Here is an 18,099-nt window from a genome sequence, read left to right as displayed (position 1 = left end):
AGTCGCCTCGACTGAGGGACTCGGCGAGAAAGAGTTAGGAAACAAGGGCCCAGACCCTTAGTCGTTTCCGTGAAAAAGCCAAGAGGAGTCCCCTCGACTGAGGGACTTGGCGAGTATTTAAAGAAACAACGGGGCATTGACACTAAACATTTCTGAGAAAGTAAAAGCCTAAGGAGTCGCCTCGACGGAGGGATTCAGCGAGAAAGATTTAGGAAACAAGGGCCCAGACCCATAGTCGTTTCCGTGAAAAAGCCAAGAGGAGTCGCCTCGACTGAGGGACTCGGCGAGTATTTAAAGAAACAATGGGGCACTGACCCTAAACATTTCTGAGAAAGTAAAAGCCCAAGGAGTCGCCTCGACTAAGGGACTCGGCGAGAAAGAGTTAGGAAACAAGGGCCCAGACCCTTAGTCGTTTCCGTGAAAAAGCCAAGAGGAGTCGCCTCGACTGAGGGACTCGACGAGTATTTAAAGAAACAACGGGGCACTGACCCTAAACGTTTCTGAGAAAGTAAAAGCCTAAGGAGTCGCCTCGACCGAGGGACTCGGCGAGAGAGAGTTAGGAAACAAGGGCCCAGACCCTTAGTCGTTTCCGTGAAAAAGCCAAGAGGAGTCGCCTCGACTGAGGGACTCGGCGAGTGTTTAAAGAAACAATGGGGCACTGACCCTAAACGTTTCTGAGAAAGTAAAAGCCTAAGGACTCGCCTCGACTGAGGGACTCGGCGAGAAAGAGTTAGGAAACAAGGGCCCAGACCCTTAGTCGTTTCCGTGAAAAAGCCAAGAGGAGTTACCTCGACTGAGGGACTCGGCGAGTATTTAACGAAACAACGGGGCACTGACCGTAAACATTTCTGAGAAAGTAAAAGCCTAAGGAGTCGCCTCGACTGAGGGATTCGGCGAGAAAGAGTTAGGAAACAGGGGCCCAGACCCTTAGTGGTTTCCGTGAAAAAGCCAAGAGGAGTCGCCTCGACTGAGGGACTTGGCGAGTATTTAAAGAAAAAACGGGGCACTGACCCTAAACGTTTCTGAGAAAGTAAAAGCCTAAGGAGTCGCCTCGACTGAGGGACTCGGCGAGAAAGAGTTAGGAAACAAGGGCCCAGACCCTTAGTCGTTTCCGTGAGAAAGCCAAGAGGAGTCGCCTCGACTAAGGGACTCGGCGAGTATTTAAAGAAACAACGGGGCACTGACCCTAAACGTTTCTGAGAAAGTAAAAGCCTAAGGAGTCGCCTCGACTGAGGGACTCGGCGAGAAAGAGTTAGGAAACAAGGGCCCAGACCCTTAGTCGTTTCCGTGAAAAAGCCAAGAGGAGTCACCTCGACTGAGGGACTTGGCGAGTATTTAAAGAAACAACGGGGCATTGACACTAAACATTTCTGAGAAAGTAAAAGCCTAAGGAGTCGCCTCGACTGAGGGATTCGGCGAGAAAGATTTAGGAAACAAGGGCCCAGACCCTTAGTCGTTTCCGTGAAAAAGCCAAGAGGAGTCGCCTCGACTGAGGGACTCGGCGAGTATTTAAAGAAACAATGGGGCACTGACCCTAAACATTTCTGAGAAAGTAAAAGCCCAAGGAGTCGCCTCGACTAAGGGACTCGGCGAGAAAGAGTTAGGAAACAAGGGCCCAGACCCTTAGTCGTTTCCGTGAAAAAGCCAAGAGGAGTCGCCTCGACTGAGGGACTCGACGAGTATTTAAAGAAACAACGGGGCACTGACCCTAAACGTTTCTGAGAAAGTAAAAGCCTAAGGAGTCGCCTCGACCGAGGGACTCGGCGAGAGAGAGTTAGGAAACAAGGGCCCAGACCCTTAGTCGTTTCCGTGAAAAAGCCAAGAGGAGTCGCCTCGATTGAGGGACTCGGCGAGTGTTTAAAGAAACAATGGGGCACTGACCCTAAACGTTTCTGAGAAAGTAAAAGCCTAAGGAGTCGCCTCGACTGAGGGACTCGGCGAGAAAGAGTTAGGAAACCAGGGCCCAGGCCCTTAGTTGTTTCCGTGAGAAAGCCAAGAGGAGTCGTCTCGACTGAGGGACTCGGCGAGTATTTGAAGAAACAACGGGGCACTGACCCTAAACGTTTCTGAGAAACTAAAAGCCTAAGGAGCCGCCTCGACTGAGGGACTCGGCGAGAAAGAGTTAGGAAACAAGGGCCCAGACCCTTAGTCGTTTCCGTGAGAAAGCCAAGAGGAGTCGCCTCGACTAAGGGACTTGGCGAGTATTTGAAGAAACAGCGGGGCACTGACCCTAAGCGTTTCTGAGAAAGTAAAGCCTATGGAGTCGCCTCGACTGAGGGACTCGGCGAGAAAAAGTTAGAAAACAAGGGCCCGGACCCTTACTCGTTTTCGTGAAAAATTCATAAGGAATCACCTCGACCGAGGGACTCGGCGAGCAGTTAAAGAAACAGGGTTAAAGCGAAAGCGTCGAGCTCAAGATAATACGAAAGGGAAGAGAAAATGGTAATTCTATTAAAAAAGGCCCGAAAAGGAGGCCAACCTTTACAAAATGGACTATCCCAAACAGGATAGCCCTAAACTACTGGGGAGGGGGTGTCAACATCAATCCCTTCGACTTGAGCCCCTGCCGTTGGTCCAGTCAGGGGAACAGAAGAAGGGTCCTCGGCCTGAGGAGAGGACTCGGCAAGCTCAGGAGGTGTTGCTGAAGGAAGAGTCGTCGGATCAGAGGCTGCCGGAAGAGCTGCCGGGTCCACAGTCGCCGACTGTCCTTCCGTCGCCGAAAGGGCATCTATCACGGGCTTGAGGCCCCAGCTCTCGGGAGTGAAAGAGGAGTCCCGGACCAGCAAGGCAGAATGGATCTCTCTGCGCCTCGCGAAAGTCGAGGCGATAGTCACGCTCGCCCAAGTCCAGGAGGAACTCGTCACCATCCGGCATCGACAGCCACTCCTTAGCAATTTCTTTCTGGCGAGCCTCTATCGCCGCCTTCACCTCCGCCTCAAAGGCAGCCGACTTCTTGTATTCTTCGACAGAGGTCACAGCAATCGTCGCCACCTTGTCCCGCTCTTCCTCCCACTGACGGGTGACCCTCAGCATCTCGGAATTGTGCACCTCCACCGCCTTGAGGTGCTTCGCCTGCTCTTCCAAAAGGGCCTCCTCCGTCTGACGCAACTTGAGGACCATAGACCGCATTTCGGCCCTGTAGTTCTGCAGCCGCTTACTCATCTCCATTTGGAAGGTGAGGTTCTGCGAAATGACCACGAGTCAGATAATAAAAGGAAAGAACGAATGAGAGGAATCAAATGGAAAACACTTACGCGGTACGACTGGCGCAGCGAGGCCTCGATGATGTACGCGTCCCCCAGAGCATGAGTCACCTCCACGTCCTTGGGCAGGAGGACGTTAGCACACCACTTGCGGACGGAGGAGGCGCCCATCCAGATCTGGGCATCCTCCTCTACCTCATGGCACAGCCGGATTCTTTTTGGAGCCAGCTCATCAGTTTGACCGGCCGGGCGCTTAGAGCTGGGGCTCTCTGTCTGAGGAGGAGGCGGCTGCCGAGTGGGCGACACCACTGGCGACGGAGTCAAATCCACCACATTTTGAGGTGGTGGGGGAGTCGGCCTGGGGGCAGGAGATGGTTGGGATGAAGAGGCAGCGGCAGTGCCGGAAGTGCGCTGGGTCAGCCGGCGCCTCATCTTTTCGGCTCTATCCGCCATCTTGGGAGTTGGTTCAGCCGCTTCGTCGGAGCTGGAGGAGTCGGAGTCGTACGGACCTGCGAAGAGGGGAGAAAAACCATGAGGTATTCCGAGTCGGAATGCGGCAAGATAAGAAAAGAAGAGGAACGAGGGGTAACGAAGACTACCTACGGTGGCCGCACCCTCCGGTAGCAACCCACGCTTAGCCATGGCCCGGACTCGGGACTAGTACTTGACGGAGTACGGCCCAAAGCCCTTCAAGAACTCGCCGCCCAGGACCGCATCATCGGAAGGAACGGCACGTCGAGAGCAAGGCTTGAATAGAGCGGCCGGCCACAAGGTCGGAAAGGTGAAGGAAGAAAAAGCAGGGCCGACGAAGAAATAGAGGAGCTTCCAGTCCTTAATGGAATCGGACAGCCCCTCGAAAAGCTGCCGCCCCGGGCGAGCGGCGACTTGAACGAAGCCCGGCGAGTGCGAGCCGACCTTGTTCACGGTGAAAAGATACCGGAACAGGGGTTGACGGTGAAAAGATACCAATGACAGAGGTTGACGAAGCAAGTGAGGAGTCGGTGAGAATTGGGCACTAGTTGGCCCGGAACTAAGTTGTAATGGCGGTAAAAAAGGGAAAGAAAAGGACACGGAGGAACCCGGAAGCCAAAGGCAACCGAGTGTAAATGAATGCCGACACAACCCTCGGGGGGGGGGGGGGGGGGGGGTCGTAAATTTGCCGGCCCTCCGGGGCGAGGACTACGGCAGAAGGCCCAAGAAGGTATCGGGCCATTTCCAGGTCCACCGCATTGACAATGGACGGTGACCCGGAAGGGCGGACGATGGAATCGAACTTGCCCCGCGGCCGTCCGACACCACCCGGCAGAGCCACCACCGTCGTTAGAGGAGCGGGGCTCAGCGGAGTAACTGCCCCCGAGGAAGAGGGGGTCGGTGGAAGGGAAGATGTCGATGGAACGTCCGTCGGAAGTTCCATACGACGAAGAAAGGACGTCGATGGAATGTCCGCCGGAAGTTCCATACGACGGGGAGGAGAAGAAGAAGACGAAGAAGGAGAAGAAGAAGAGGGAGAGGTCGTCTCAAGGTTATCAACCGAGTAACGACGAGAAGAAGAAGAATGTGTGGAAGAAGACATTACCTAAGTCAGGAGAGAGATCGGAGGAAGTACAGAGTGGCCGGAGAAGCTCGAAGTTGAAGCTGACAAGAAAGACTGGAGAAGAGAATGGAAAGAGAGACGAAATGGCCATTTAAAGGGGAGGAATTTCAAAGGACGGCCACGTGCCACCTTCTCGTTGGAGGAAGTGGAGGTGACGAGACGTGAAGGGATGCCGCATTTAATGCCTCAAAAGGCGGGGCGACGGTTCAGGCCTAGGGTTAGCCCACAGACGGCGCGTCTGTCCTAGGCTAAGGTCGAACGTCAAGTGACCCGGCCTGCTAAGCCGAAAGCCCGTAGTGGGCCATGGCCTCTAGGCCCATGAGATACGAGCTGGAAGCTTCTAGAATGACCCGGTAGAACCCGGCTCATCGAATGATATCAGCCGAGTTCACGAAGAGACTCCGGTAACCAGGTCGGCAATCAGGCTCGGCGACTCCCTCACCAGGAGGGTCTCGCCATAACGAGACTGGGAATCAGTCCCGTAGACCAGAGGTCGGACGACAAAATACTAAGATGATGTGGGGTCGGACAGAAAAACACACAATTTATTTAATTAGTACGAAGATTACAAGGCCCAGCGCTCGGTCGATGCAAATTACAAGAGAATAAACGAGTCAAGGCTTGGCTTCTTTCTCTGTCGACAGGCGAGCGGTCGGAGGGCCTTCCAGGAGGTACTGAGAGCGGAAAGGCAGAGGACTCGGCTCAGGCTCAGGCATTTCGTCCAGATACGCGGCGGGCTTCCCGTCATCGATCATTTGCAAGGGCCTCTCCAGAGCGCTCGGCGACATGGCCACACCGAAGAGGGGAGGAGCCTCCCACTTCTCTTCCGCCATTGGTTCGGGATCCTCCACCACAGACTCCATCTCCACCCCAGGTTCCGTCTCCACGTCGATGGGCTCCCTACACATCAGGTCCAGCATGTCCGGAAGCACCACGATGGGGTCTGAGGCCGAGTCGCCCACCAAACGACCTCCATTAGCCAACCTCTTCTGCCTCAGCTGCTCCAGACGAGCATGCTCCTTGTTGCGAATGGACCAGCGGCGATCACCGTCCCTATAACTCATAGCGCCGTACCTTCGCAAAGTGGAGAATGTTGCGATTTGCGTCAACTGTAAAGGGCCTTTATATAGCCCAGCGAAGGCAAATACCTAGGCGATAATAGCGGAGGAGATTATAACTGACATAACTGAGCCGGATTAGACGGATGACGCGAATCTCTGTCAGAGATTAGTTCCATCAGATCCGCTCGAGAAGAGCGAGATTCGCACGCCAACGCAGAAAAAAGTGGATTCGCCCGGGATATGGGGAATCTTGCAGGTGTCAGGCCGAAAAGATTTTGATGACGTGACCGACCCCTTGACCAGTCGTCCAGATGAGTACGTAATAGAACACGACAAAACATAAAGCAAGGATAGCATTTATTATTATTGCAAAAGGAGGATACAAATGGCAAGGAGCTTATTACAATAAGGAAAATGAAAATGCTCCTAAAAGAAATTCCTCCGAACTATGGCCGACTCCGGTACATACGATCACTCGCCAGGCGAGGAGGAGTCGCCCCCAAAGAACCCCCCCGATGGTCTAGGCGGGGATGGACAGAACGAGTCCCAGAAAGCTGGCATGAGTGGTGGCGCAATTGGCTCCTCGTCATCCGGATACACCTCCAGGTAACGGGCGTAATCCTCATCATTCATCAGGCCCGTAACCGGCCCGTCCAGGTCGTCCAGCGGAATTGAGAAGGTCATTCTGAAAGTAAGTTGCTCTGGAACCGCCACCTCAACAAAGGACCCATCTTGAGAAGTCACTCGGGCAGTCGTGGGAGTAGGCGGATGGCGTGACGGCGGAGTGACCTCGCGTCGAGAAGGAGTCGGTGGCTGAGAAGCTGAGGACATAGCGCCGGCAGGAGACCTCTGAGGGGCTGGGCGAGGAGTCTTCTTCCTGTGTTCCCGTTCAGGCCGAGTCCGCTTGGAGGGCAGCGGACGCCAAGGAGACCCGAAGTCAATCCGTTTTCCTTTCAGAGGAGAACGACCCATGATAGACTTGAGAAAGTGAAAGAGAAGGAAGGACGCCATTTATAGGTGCCAAGTTTAGACGGAAGAATCCAAACGGCCCCGCGAGATCCGGAGGAAATGGCTGAGGATCCGGACGTTACCAAAAGATATTTAAGACGAAGATACGATGATTGAGGGGGATGAACAGTTGCTACTTTTCCAAACCCAGGCTAGCGGACCGGGTATGGAAAAGTGAGGGACTAGTTGATGGGGTGAGGACCCCGGCCCAAGAGATAGGGGCCCAAAGAAAATAGATAGGAGAAGTGGGCCAGCGTCGAGAGGAGCCCGAAGAGCAATTGGGCCGAGTCCGGGAGTCGGCCCAGGCCCAAGCAAGGGGCCCAGTTCCGAGCTGCTAAGAGGAGTCCAGTAGGAGCTTAGGCCGAGACAAGGAGTCGACCGAGGCCCAAGCCCAGGAAAGGAATCGGCTCAAGGAGCCGTTGAGAGCATTGAAGAGGTTCGTTTAAAAGGGAGCTGTTAAGACATTGAAAGCCGGACACGGTCGGGCCGTTACAGGCCTGGGAGAGCCGTTGGTCGACCGAGTAATGGCGTCCAACGGCTTCGTATCTTAATTAGCCATGAAGTCAGCCATTAAAGGCCTTCAAGTCGGTAGAGGAGGAGCCACTATATAAAGGCTCCTCCATTCTTGTAAAAAGGGGGGACAGTTGAACACCCAAAAGAGGGGAGAACACCAAAAGTTCTGAGTATTAGCACAATCTCCGAAATAGACACACATTCCATTACAAGGTGTATCCTCCAGCTAAAGGTTGTGTTGGACCTCCTTGGGCCCGAAAACCCTAAAACCATCAGTAGTCATTAAATAAATATAAACATAAAATATACATTCAAGAAGTGCATTTGGTCTAGTGGTATGATTCTTGCTTAGGGTGTGGGAGGTTGCGAGTTCAATTCTCAAAAAATGCCCTATCTACTCCCTATATTTAATTGCCTCAATGATCTAATGTAAGTAAATATTTGATAAGCTTGATGACATCAAATGGACTAGCTTGAATTGGTAAAGGTTATTCTTGGTTTCAATGGTAATGTGAAAAAATAAGTTCATATTTACTACAATTTTTTTATTAAATTTGTAAATAAAATTTTATAAATATATTAATAAATTTATTACAAAATAAAATATTTTTTTATGAAATAAATATTTAGAAACAAAAAATTTATTATAATTATTATTGATGGTTTTTGGGTTTTCAGGCCCAAGGAGGTCCAACACAACCTTTAGCTGGAGGATACACCTTTCAATAAAAGCTTGCTAAAATAATATGAACTCGATGATTTTGACGTGGAAACCGAAAGGAAAACCACGGGCCTTTTTGGGCGGTGCCAAGCCTAACTCCACTATGTCTTTTGTAGGTGTCTTTGTACATACTTGTAGGGCTATTCTCTACACAAAGTGTTGTGTTTCTAATAATATAGCAATAATAATAGAAAGAAGAGTGGTAGAATGGTGTGGAAGAGTCCTTCCATGTGTGTAGAGTAAGTTGCCTTCTCTTGGGAGAGTGGTGTAGGAAGAGTGCTTGTATGTAGGAATGAATGATATGTCTTCTTGAAGGAGAAAAAGTAGTGAGTGGTAGGAGCATTCTTTGTTTGGTGATGTGGCGTAGTGCCTTGTCCATGATGAAGCCGTCCCCTTGCCCTTGCTCCTTCCCTCATTTTATAGCTAAAGAAGTTTAGAGACGTTGGGGGGTCTTTAGTAGGAATTATGGGTAGGCAATTTATGGGTATTAAGTTGGGGGTTAGGATGGGGTAGTTTAATAGGATATTTACTTTGGGGGTTATGGGTATTAAATTGGGTAGTGATGGGATATTGTCTTGGGTAGGCAAATAGGCAAATAGGGTAGTAAATGGGCTAACGGCTAGTTTAGGCCGACTTCCTACCCGTACCGATTTCCGGGTCGAGCCGATCCCCGGGTCGAATCGACTCCTCGGTTTGGCTCGTATCTCTTTTGGGCTTACTTCATTTTCTTCTTGGGCTTCTCTTCTTCGTTTGGGCTTTATCTATTTTCTTCTTGGGCCCTGAGCCCACGGGGTTCACACCCCATCAACTAGTCCCTCACTTTTCTATGTCTCGCGCTTAGCAGGGCATGGAAAAGTATATTGTCTTGCCTTAAAATTCCATTTATTAGCCCCCTCGATTTTTGCCGACTCTTTATTCAAGATTCCACACGACTCCATCCTCATGACTTATCTTTGTTTGCCATATGACCAATTGCTTCAGTAGATGTGACCTTCTGGCTTCGAGCCCCTTTTTTCTTTAGCCGTCGAAGTGAATCTCGGCTGTAACTTTCTCTTTCTCTAATAAACTCCTAAGGGTTCAAACCCTCGAGTCCTTCTTCATTCGCCGAGTCCCTCAATTGAGGCGACTCTTGGGTGATAGCACATTTTCCTTCTAAGAAATGTCCAAGGGACAGTGCCTCGGTTTCTTTTCTCTTTTCTTTAGAAACGTCTAAGGGTTGGAACCCTTGTTTCTTTTCTCTTTTCTCGCCGAGTCCCTCAGTCGAGGCGACTTCTAGGCTTTTTTTATCTTAGAAATAGTTTTAGGGTCCGTGCCCCGTCGTTTCTCTTTATACTCGCCGAGTCGCTCAGTCGAGGCAACCCCTGTAGGCTTTTTTCTCGGAAACGTCTAAGGGTCCGTGCCCTTGTTTCCTATCTTTTCTTGCCGAGTCCCTCAGTCGAGGTGACCCATTAGGCTTTTTCTATCTCAGAAACATTTTAGGGTCAGTGCCCCGTCGTTTCTCTCAATACTCGCCGAGTCCCTCAGTCGAGGCGATCCCTGTATGCTTTTTCTCGGAAACGTCTAAGGGTCAGTGCCCTTGTTTCCTATCTTTTCTTGCCGAGTCCCTCGGTCGAGGCGACCCCTTAGGCTTTTTCTATCTCAGAAACAGTTTAGGGTCAGTGCCCCGTCGTTTCTCTCAATACTGGCCGAGTCCCTCAGTCGAGGCGACCCCTGTAGGCTTTTTCTCGGAAACGTCTAAGGGTCAGTGCCCTTGTTTCCTATCTTTTCTTGCCGAGTCCCTCGGTCGAGGCGACCCCTTAGGATTTTTCTATCTCAGAAACAGTTTAGGGTCAGTGCCCCGTCGTTTCTCTCAATACTCGCCGAGTCCCTCAGTTGAAGCGACCCCTGTAGGCTTTTTCTCGAAAACGTCTAAGGGTTAGTGCCCTTGTTTCCTATCTTTTCTTGCCGAGTCCCTCGGTCGAGGCGACCCCTTAGGCTTTTTCTATCTCAGAAACAGTTTAGGGTCAGTGCCCCGTCGTTTCTCTCAATACTCGCCGAGTCCCTCAGTCGAGGCGACCCCTGTAGGCTTTTTCTATCTCAGAAACAGTTTAGGGTTAGTGCCCCGTCGTTTCTCTCAATACTCGCCGAGTTTCTCAGTCGAGGCGACCCTTGTAGGCTTTTTCTCGGAAACGTCTAAGGGTCAGTGCCCTTGTTTCCTATCTTTTCTTGCCGAGTCCCTCGGTCGAGGCGACCCCTTAGGCTTTTTCTATCTCAGAAACAGTTTAGGGTCAGTGCCCCGTCGTTTCTCTCAATACTCGCCGAGTCCCTCAGTCGAGGCGACCCTTGTAGGCTTTTTCTCGGAAACGTCTAAGGGTCAGTGCCCTTGTTTCCTATCTTTTCTTACCGAGTCCCTCGGTCGAGGCGACCCCTTAGGCTTTTTCTATCTCAGAAACAGTTTAGGGTCAGTGCCCCGTCGTTTCTCTCAATACTCGCCGAGTCCCTCAGTCGAGGCGACCCTTGTAGGCTTTTTCTCGAAAACGTCTAAGGGTCAGTGCCCTTGTTTCCTATATTTTCTTGCCGAGTCCCTGCTCGAGGCGGCTCCTGTCTACGATTCTTCTTCCCTGAGTAAACTTCTTGGACTCTTGGTTCTTTTACTAACTCGAGTGACTCTCGGTTGTAGCTTTACTTTTTCTTCCCTTTTATATAGCCGCCGGTAGATGAGACATTCCATGAGCAATATTTTGGAATGTGTATTCATTCTCCGCCACTAAATTTCCCTGCCGAGTCGTGCCCACATATTGCATGCCACATACGTAATCCTTCGATTTTTATTATTTTCCCCGGCTTTGGAGAGATCATCGGTACTTTTTGTGTGTCACTCTAAGAGTCGGCCTTGAAGCTGATTGGGCGGACGATCCAATGTCCGACAGGGAATGGTCGGCCCAGTGCGAATGGGCGGACCTACTCGGTTAGACTCTAGGAGTCGGCCCTCGAAGCGCCTTAGTATTTCCCACCGAGCTGCAAGAATTTCAAAGCCATGTTTTTGTTTTTATGAGAAAAAAATATTAATGTTAGGGCGAGAGGAGTCAAGCCCTGGTCTCCTTATTTTCTTCCATGCCTTTTACCAACCCTACTCAATTGAATTTGTTGCATTTCCACGGCATTGAACGTAACATATTTCAAGATGGTGCGCTGGGACAGCTGGGGGCATGTTACAAGATGTGTCACACTTTCGGGTTTGCCCACTAAATAATTTCCAGTTTCGAGATCCTCATCATCATTTAGCATGCATGCCATATTCTGAGAGTATGCCTTGGAACGGTACAGGGGCATTTGGCGAGACCTTGCACTAGAGCTTCTTCAACAGCTTCATCTCTCTCAATTTGCCTTTCCCCATTGATAGCCACGTATATGCATGCACTTACTTGAGGTTTCATATATAAATGCATACAGAAATGGTAATTAAAGCTACTCCCCAAATGAGTTTTGTCCATAATTGCCACGTATCCAGTAAATGTGTAGGCTAAGAATTTTCACATGTCTTTTTGAATAGCAAATTACCTCTCACAGCCTGTATCATTTTCCTGTATCCTGAGAATTTTCCTTTCCGTATTTTGAGTTCTTCTGGCCTTATCTCATGTACATGCACATCCATTTCTCCATGTACATTTCCTTAGAGATGGTAACTTTTCCCTTGGGGTATCAAACTTGCAATGGGAATTCATCCACGTCTGTGTAATATGTGAGTAGCGGTGGCCTCAACCGCAAACTTTCTCCGAGTCCGCCAGATGGGCTGCCGAGTCCTTGCATTTTTTCGACACCGCATTCGAGTTTGACTTGGGAAGAGTCAGAAAGGGAGCAATATCCGAATCCGACTCCATGGCTGCCCACACACTTGCCGACTTTCTCGCATCAGGTGTCTTGCCAACAAGTTACTAGTGTCGACAGAGCTCTCTTGTATTTCAATGGATTTTTTACACCGCCTCGGGTTCCGATTTGGCGGCCGACTGCTTCTGACTGGTCATACGCTCGCCGTCCACCTTGGCCTTGTCCTTTGAAATTACAGAATGAGATGAGAGTTACGTGAGCTTTTGGTCATGCGGCCTTGTCAGTTCGCTTCGCTCGCCAACTATCTCGACCATATTTTAATTGGGATCTTTGCATGGCAGCATAATTTCGTAGGCGCGCACTCCCACTTTCCTTGCAGCACGTGACAGGTATAAATACATGAAGTGCAACACTGCCCCTTGACTAATTTGTCATTTTGATTGAGTCTAAGTCGGTGTCGACTGGACGAGTGCTTATAACCTAGCTTGATCAAATGTAAGGGTAAATGGCGGGAATCGGACATAGGTGCGACTCGCCAACCACGCACGACCCCGACTAGCCTTCTTGGCCGACTGTCTCATAGTTGATCATATTTGACTCGGTAACCAGGGCGCTGGAGGAGTGTCCACGGCCGTTCAATCATTTTAGCTTCTCCGATTTTTATCAAGGTGTCACAATGCCAGACTCGATTATGGGGTGTGAAAGCTACTCAGCAGCTCTTTTACCCAAACTTGGCATGTTATAGTGTGCTCACTGCTCAATACTGACACCTTCTCCAAATTCCCGAATGAAGGGCTCAACAATATGTGCCTTATCAAATATATTTTCCTACTTGAATATTGCCACGTACGCGAGTGGAACCCAATGCCAATAAGAAAATTTTCCATGCGTAAGCAGCCAAGCAGGCCTTGGCGTGATGATTATGGAAACTTCCATATTTTCTTTGTTGTCCATCTTACAGTGTTCGATCGAGAATCATCCGGCTCAAGTCCTCGGATATCTCGAAGATCTTGCCCGTGATATTACCCCGGGACGAACTTGAAGGGCAATCGGTGATCCTTAGCGCGGCGGAATCAATCTTGTCAGTCCAAATGAAGGGCTCCCGTACTCGACGGCGGTTAAGAAGCATATGTCTGATCAGACCCGTTCCTGATTCGATCAACCTCATCAACGTCATCGTGGGTACCGTGGAAAGGACGGCGGGGTCAGAACCGCTTTCAGAGCCTGTTTCCGGTCCTTCGCTAATGAAGTGTTTGCCCAGAAGAGGAGCCGAGTCGTCATCCGAGTCCGAGTCATTAGAGTCGGAGTTGCTTTCAACTTACCTTCATCTTCATTGTTACGGTTGTGCCTCTATACAAATGGTAACTTTTTTTTTATTTATTTATTTTTTTTTTTATGTTTGAACATCCAAAAGCCCACGTCGCTCTTTCACTCTGCTCAGTGTTTTATGGGAAAGCTTCTTCGCCGACTTGCTAACCGTATGCGAGAGGCAACTTATGACGTAAGCATGCCTGATTCAAATTTAAGTGTGCTCGACTCCAATTCCGCGACTGATTGCGTGGTGGCCTAGAAGCTGATATCCTACGGTCATCTCCTCCGTAGTCCGAGTGCTATGCAACCGACTCCCAAGCCCTTTCAGCTCCGAGTGCTTTCCTGGCCGACTGCTTCATTGATTTTGTCCGCCTAAGGGAATCTACGGTGGCCGCACGATTGGCCATTCTCTTTACTCCTCTATTCGCCCGACGGTGGCCGACTCTAGCAGAAGACAATGGGGCGAATCAACGATCCATCCGTCGAGAGAGAGCCGCTGCAACCAGAGGATTCCATCGACCATCCGATCCTTGACGAGTTTTGACACCACGTCCCAGTTTGAGTCGGGGTGAGTCAGAAAGAGGGCAATACCCTACTTGCTCGACGGCGGCGTTGAGATTGCCATTGATCGGCGGTGGCTGCTGGGATTAGTGGCCTTGGTTTCGGCAGAGTCGTGTGTGCGGGGGTCGCCGGAGTTGATGGCTTTAGTTGTGGACTCGGCTGATCATCCACGGACGCTTAGGTATGCAGCGAGTTAGAGAACTTCGGCCTTCTATAGCGAGTGAGATTTTTCTCTTCTTCTCTCTCCAGTGGACTCGGCGAGAAGCTATGTCTATTGTACCTTTTCATCCAGATGAAACTGATGAGTACGTGGGAGTCGGCGAGAGCATCCTCATTTCCCTCCTGCTTATTACAATTACAAGAAGACTGTAGGTTTCTGGTAGCTTGGAGAACCGAGTTGACCACTAGGCGTTTTCTTTGCAGAAAATGGTGAAGATTCCCATATCTTCAACCACTTCGAGCAATGCAGTTGGCGGCTTCTTTTTTGTGATGTGAGATTCATCAATTTCCTCGTGCTGATCTCATGTTGATTCACCAACATTCTGGTATTTTTCCTCTGCATATATTTTAGCTGGTACGTAACAAATACGTACATACACTCGGCCACAATGATGGGCGGCGGAATGCCTGCTTTGCCTAGTGATTCGAGGTATCTCTTACTCTGGATAAATCCTTGATGTTGATTTGGGAATTTTCATTCCCCTGGACGATTAGAACTGGGAGCACATTCTGAAATATATATATTGTAGAGCCTCTCTGCCAGTCTCTTTTAACAACGTACTGCTTGCCCCCTCTTTTTTTTTTTTTTTTTTTTTTTTTGATATAAACAAAATTCTTCGCATAATCCAGAGAAAAACAAAGAAAACAATTATGACCCCGGTGTCTACCGTTAAGGTCGTGTTGGGGAAATCATTTATTCGGTGTCCCGATTTCTTGATTTCCCCGGCCGAGTCCCTCAGTGTGATGGACCGACCACTTTTTACAAACAACTTTAATTTAAATATTACATAAAATTTATATAAAAATGGTTACCTCTTGTTGACCTCAACGTGTAGTATTATTTACTTGATTTTCCTCTAGTTCTCTTCTTGGTCCACGGCTCTCTGTGAACCTTCTCAATCTTCCGTCCGTAGTGACCGGACGTTCTCCGAAATTCCTCAGACAAAGAGGCAAACGTGACCTTTTGTCACGATTCCCACAGACGGCGCCAGTGATGGTTTTTGGGTTTTCAGGCCCAAGGAGGTCCAACACAACCTTTAGCTGGAGGATACACCTTTCAATAAAAGCTTGCTAAAATAATATGAACTCGATGATTTTGACGTGGAAACCGAAAGGAAAACCACGGGCCTTTTTGGGCGATGCCAAGCCTAACTCCACTATGTCTTTTGTAGGTGTCTTTGTACATACTTGTAGGGCTATTCTCTACACAAAGTGTTGTGTTTCTAATGATATAGCAATAATAATAGAAAGAAGAGTGGTAGAATGGTGTGGAAGAGTCCTTCAATGTGTGTAGAGTAAGTTGCCTTCTCTTGGGAGAGTGGTGTAGGAAGAGTGCTTGTATGTAGGAATGAATGATATGTCTTCTTGAAGGAGAAAAAGTAGTGAGTGGTAGGAGCATTCTTTGTTTGGTGATGTGGCGTAGTGCCTTGTCCATGATGAAGCCGTCCCCTTGCCCTTGCTCCTTCCCTCATTTTATAGCTAAAGAAGTTTAGAGACGTTGGGGGGTCTTTAGTAGGAATTATGGGTAGGCAATTTATGGGTATTAAGTTGGGGGTTAGGATGGGGTAGTTTAATAGGATATTTACTTTGGGGGTTATGGGTATTAAATTGGGTAGTGATGGGATATTGTCTTGGGTAGGCAAATAGGCAAATAGGGTAGTAAATAGGGTAGTAAATGGGGTAATGGCTAGTTTAGACTGACTTCCTACCCGTACCGACTTCCGGGTCGAGCCGATCCCCGGGTCGAATCGACTCCTCGGTTTGGCTCGTATCTCTTTTGGGCTTACTTCATTTTCTTCTTGGGCTTCTCTTCTTCGTCTGGGCTTTATCTATTTTCTTCTTGGGCCCCGAGCCCACGGGGTTCACACCCCATCAATTATATCATAGTGTAAATACATTAATTATTTTTAGTTGGATTTTGACAATGGATGTTTAGATTGATTGAATAATATATACGTTTGTATTTATTAGTGTAAATGCACTAGATTATTACCATTGAAAGTTTTGAATGTTTATTTGAAAATGTAAAAAGTTTAGTTAAGCCTACTGGCTGCAAGATAAGCATAAAAGCTTGAGGTTTTAGGATTGACGCCAAGAAATTTAAATCCTACTTAAAAAAAAAAAAAAAGAAACTTAATCGATAAGCTTGACATCCTAATAGGGCTAGCCCGAAACTAAAGGAGTTGGCCCAATTGACATCACTAGTCGTATCATCATATTTGGAGTTCACACAGGAGACAACTCAACTACTTAAACAATTCAACAGAAGTTTGAATCTGACCTAATTAAACCAAAAAAAATTTAAAAAAAAAAATAATGCCAATGTGTGTTTTTTAAAAAGATATCTCTATTCTGGACCGTTATCTAGACTGAATCAATGGATGAGATTAAACCCTATATTTCACCTAAGGAAAATCTGCTCCTGATCCGTCTCCTATACACACACACACACACACACACACACACACACACACACCACACACACACACACACACGGCTACGTTCTAGTGCAGCCAGACCTTAACGTGCGGTCAGTAGGGTTGTGCAAAACCCATCCAACCGGCCCCGCCTGGGACCCGACAATGAACACGGAGGGGATATCCGAATCCGGGAAGCAAACCGCGCCATTGGTTTACCCAATTCCGATTTAATAGGCAATCGGGTAGGGTTGGGTAAAATGCCACCCAATCCGTCTGAAAACCCCGAAATTATATATAAATTATATATGTATATATACAATACGACGTCATATGGGAATTATATATATATATTTATATATAAAGAAGGGCATTTGGTCTAGTGGTATGATTCTCGCTTAGGGTGCGAGAGGTCTCGAATTCAATTCTCGGAATGCCTTATTTTTATTTGATTGCCTTCAATGAGCACCCATTTAGATTGTCATATTTAGAGATACTCGATAAGCTTGATGGACTAGCTCGAATCACTAAAGGTTATTTTTTGTTTCAATGGTAATGTGAAAAAATAAGTTCATATTTACTATTTTGTATTAAATTTGTAAATAAAATTATATAAATATATTAATAAATTTATTACAAAATAAAATATTTTTTTGTGAAATAAATATTTAAAAATAAAAAATTTATTATAATTATTATATCATAGTGTAAATATATTAATTATTTTTAGTTGGATTTTGATAATAGATGTTTAGATTGATTGAATAATATATACGTTTGTATTAATTAGTGTAAATGCAATAGTTTATTATCATTGAACATTTTGAATGTTAATTTGAAAATGTAAAAGGTTTAGTTAAGCCTGCTAGTTAAGCCAAAAAAGCGTGAGGTTTTAGGATTAGCGCCAAGAAATTTAAATCCTACTATAAAAAATAAATAAAACTTGATCGAAAAGCTTGACCGCATAATAGGGCTAGCCCGAAACTAAACGAGTTGCCCCAATTGACATCACTAGTGGTATCATCACATTTGTAATTCACTCAGGACACAACTCAACTACTTAAACAATTCAAAAGAAGTTTGAATTTTACCTAATTAAACCCAAAAAAAAAAAAAAAAAAACATAACGCTACTGTGCGTTTTTTTTTTATCAAATGATATCTCTATTCTAAACCCTTATCTAGACTGAATCAATGGATGAGATTAAACCTTATATTTCACCTAAGGAAACATCCGCTCCAGATCCCTCTCCTACACACACACAGAGCTAAGTTCTAGTGCGGCCAGACCTTAACGTGCGATTAGTAGGGCTCTGCAGAACCCGTCCAACCCGCGACCCGACAACGCACACGGAGGGGATATCTGAATCCGAGAAGCAACTCGCGCCAATCGAGTAGGGTTGGGTAAAATGCCACCAAATCCTTCCGAAAACCCCAAAATTATATATGAATTTATGCAATACAACGTCATATGGGAATGATATATATTTTTATATAAAGAAGGGTATTTGGTCTAGTGGTATGATTCTTGCTTAGGGTGTGAGAGGTCTTGAGTTCAGTTCTCGGAATGCCCTATCTTTATTTGATTGCCAATGAATAAACCATATTGTCATAACATTAGCTATTTTGAGCAGCCCAATCTTTATTTGATTGCCTATGAATGAACCATATTGTCATAACATTAG

General features: G+C 47.6%; 1 non-coding gene across 1 annotated transcript; it reads left to right on the top strand.

The window, feature by feature from the left end:
- The first annotated feature begins 16,783 nt into the window (after window positions 1-16,783).
- Window positions 16,784-16,855, top strand: TRNAP-AGG. Its single transcript has one exon. It is a non-coding gene; the product is annotated as a tRNA-Pro (tRNA).
- Window positions 16,856-18,099: the final 1,244 nt, after the last annotated feature.

The sequence above is a fragment of the Ipomoea nil genome, unplaced genomic scaffold (assembly GCF_001879475.1).
Source record: "Ipomoea nil cultivar Tokyo-kokei standard unplaced genomic scaffold, Asagao_1.1 scaffold2647, whole genome shotgun sequence".
In the NCBI taxonomy this organism is placed as follows: domain Eukaryota; kingdom Viridiplantae; phylum Streptophyta; class Magnoliopsida; order Solanales; family Convolvulaceae; genus Ipomoea; species Ipomoea nil.
Note: the sequence above shows the minus strand (reverse complement) of the source record. Positions and strands in the feature narration are given on the sequence as shown.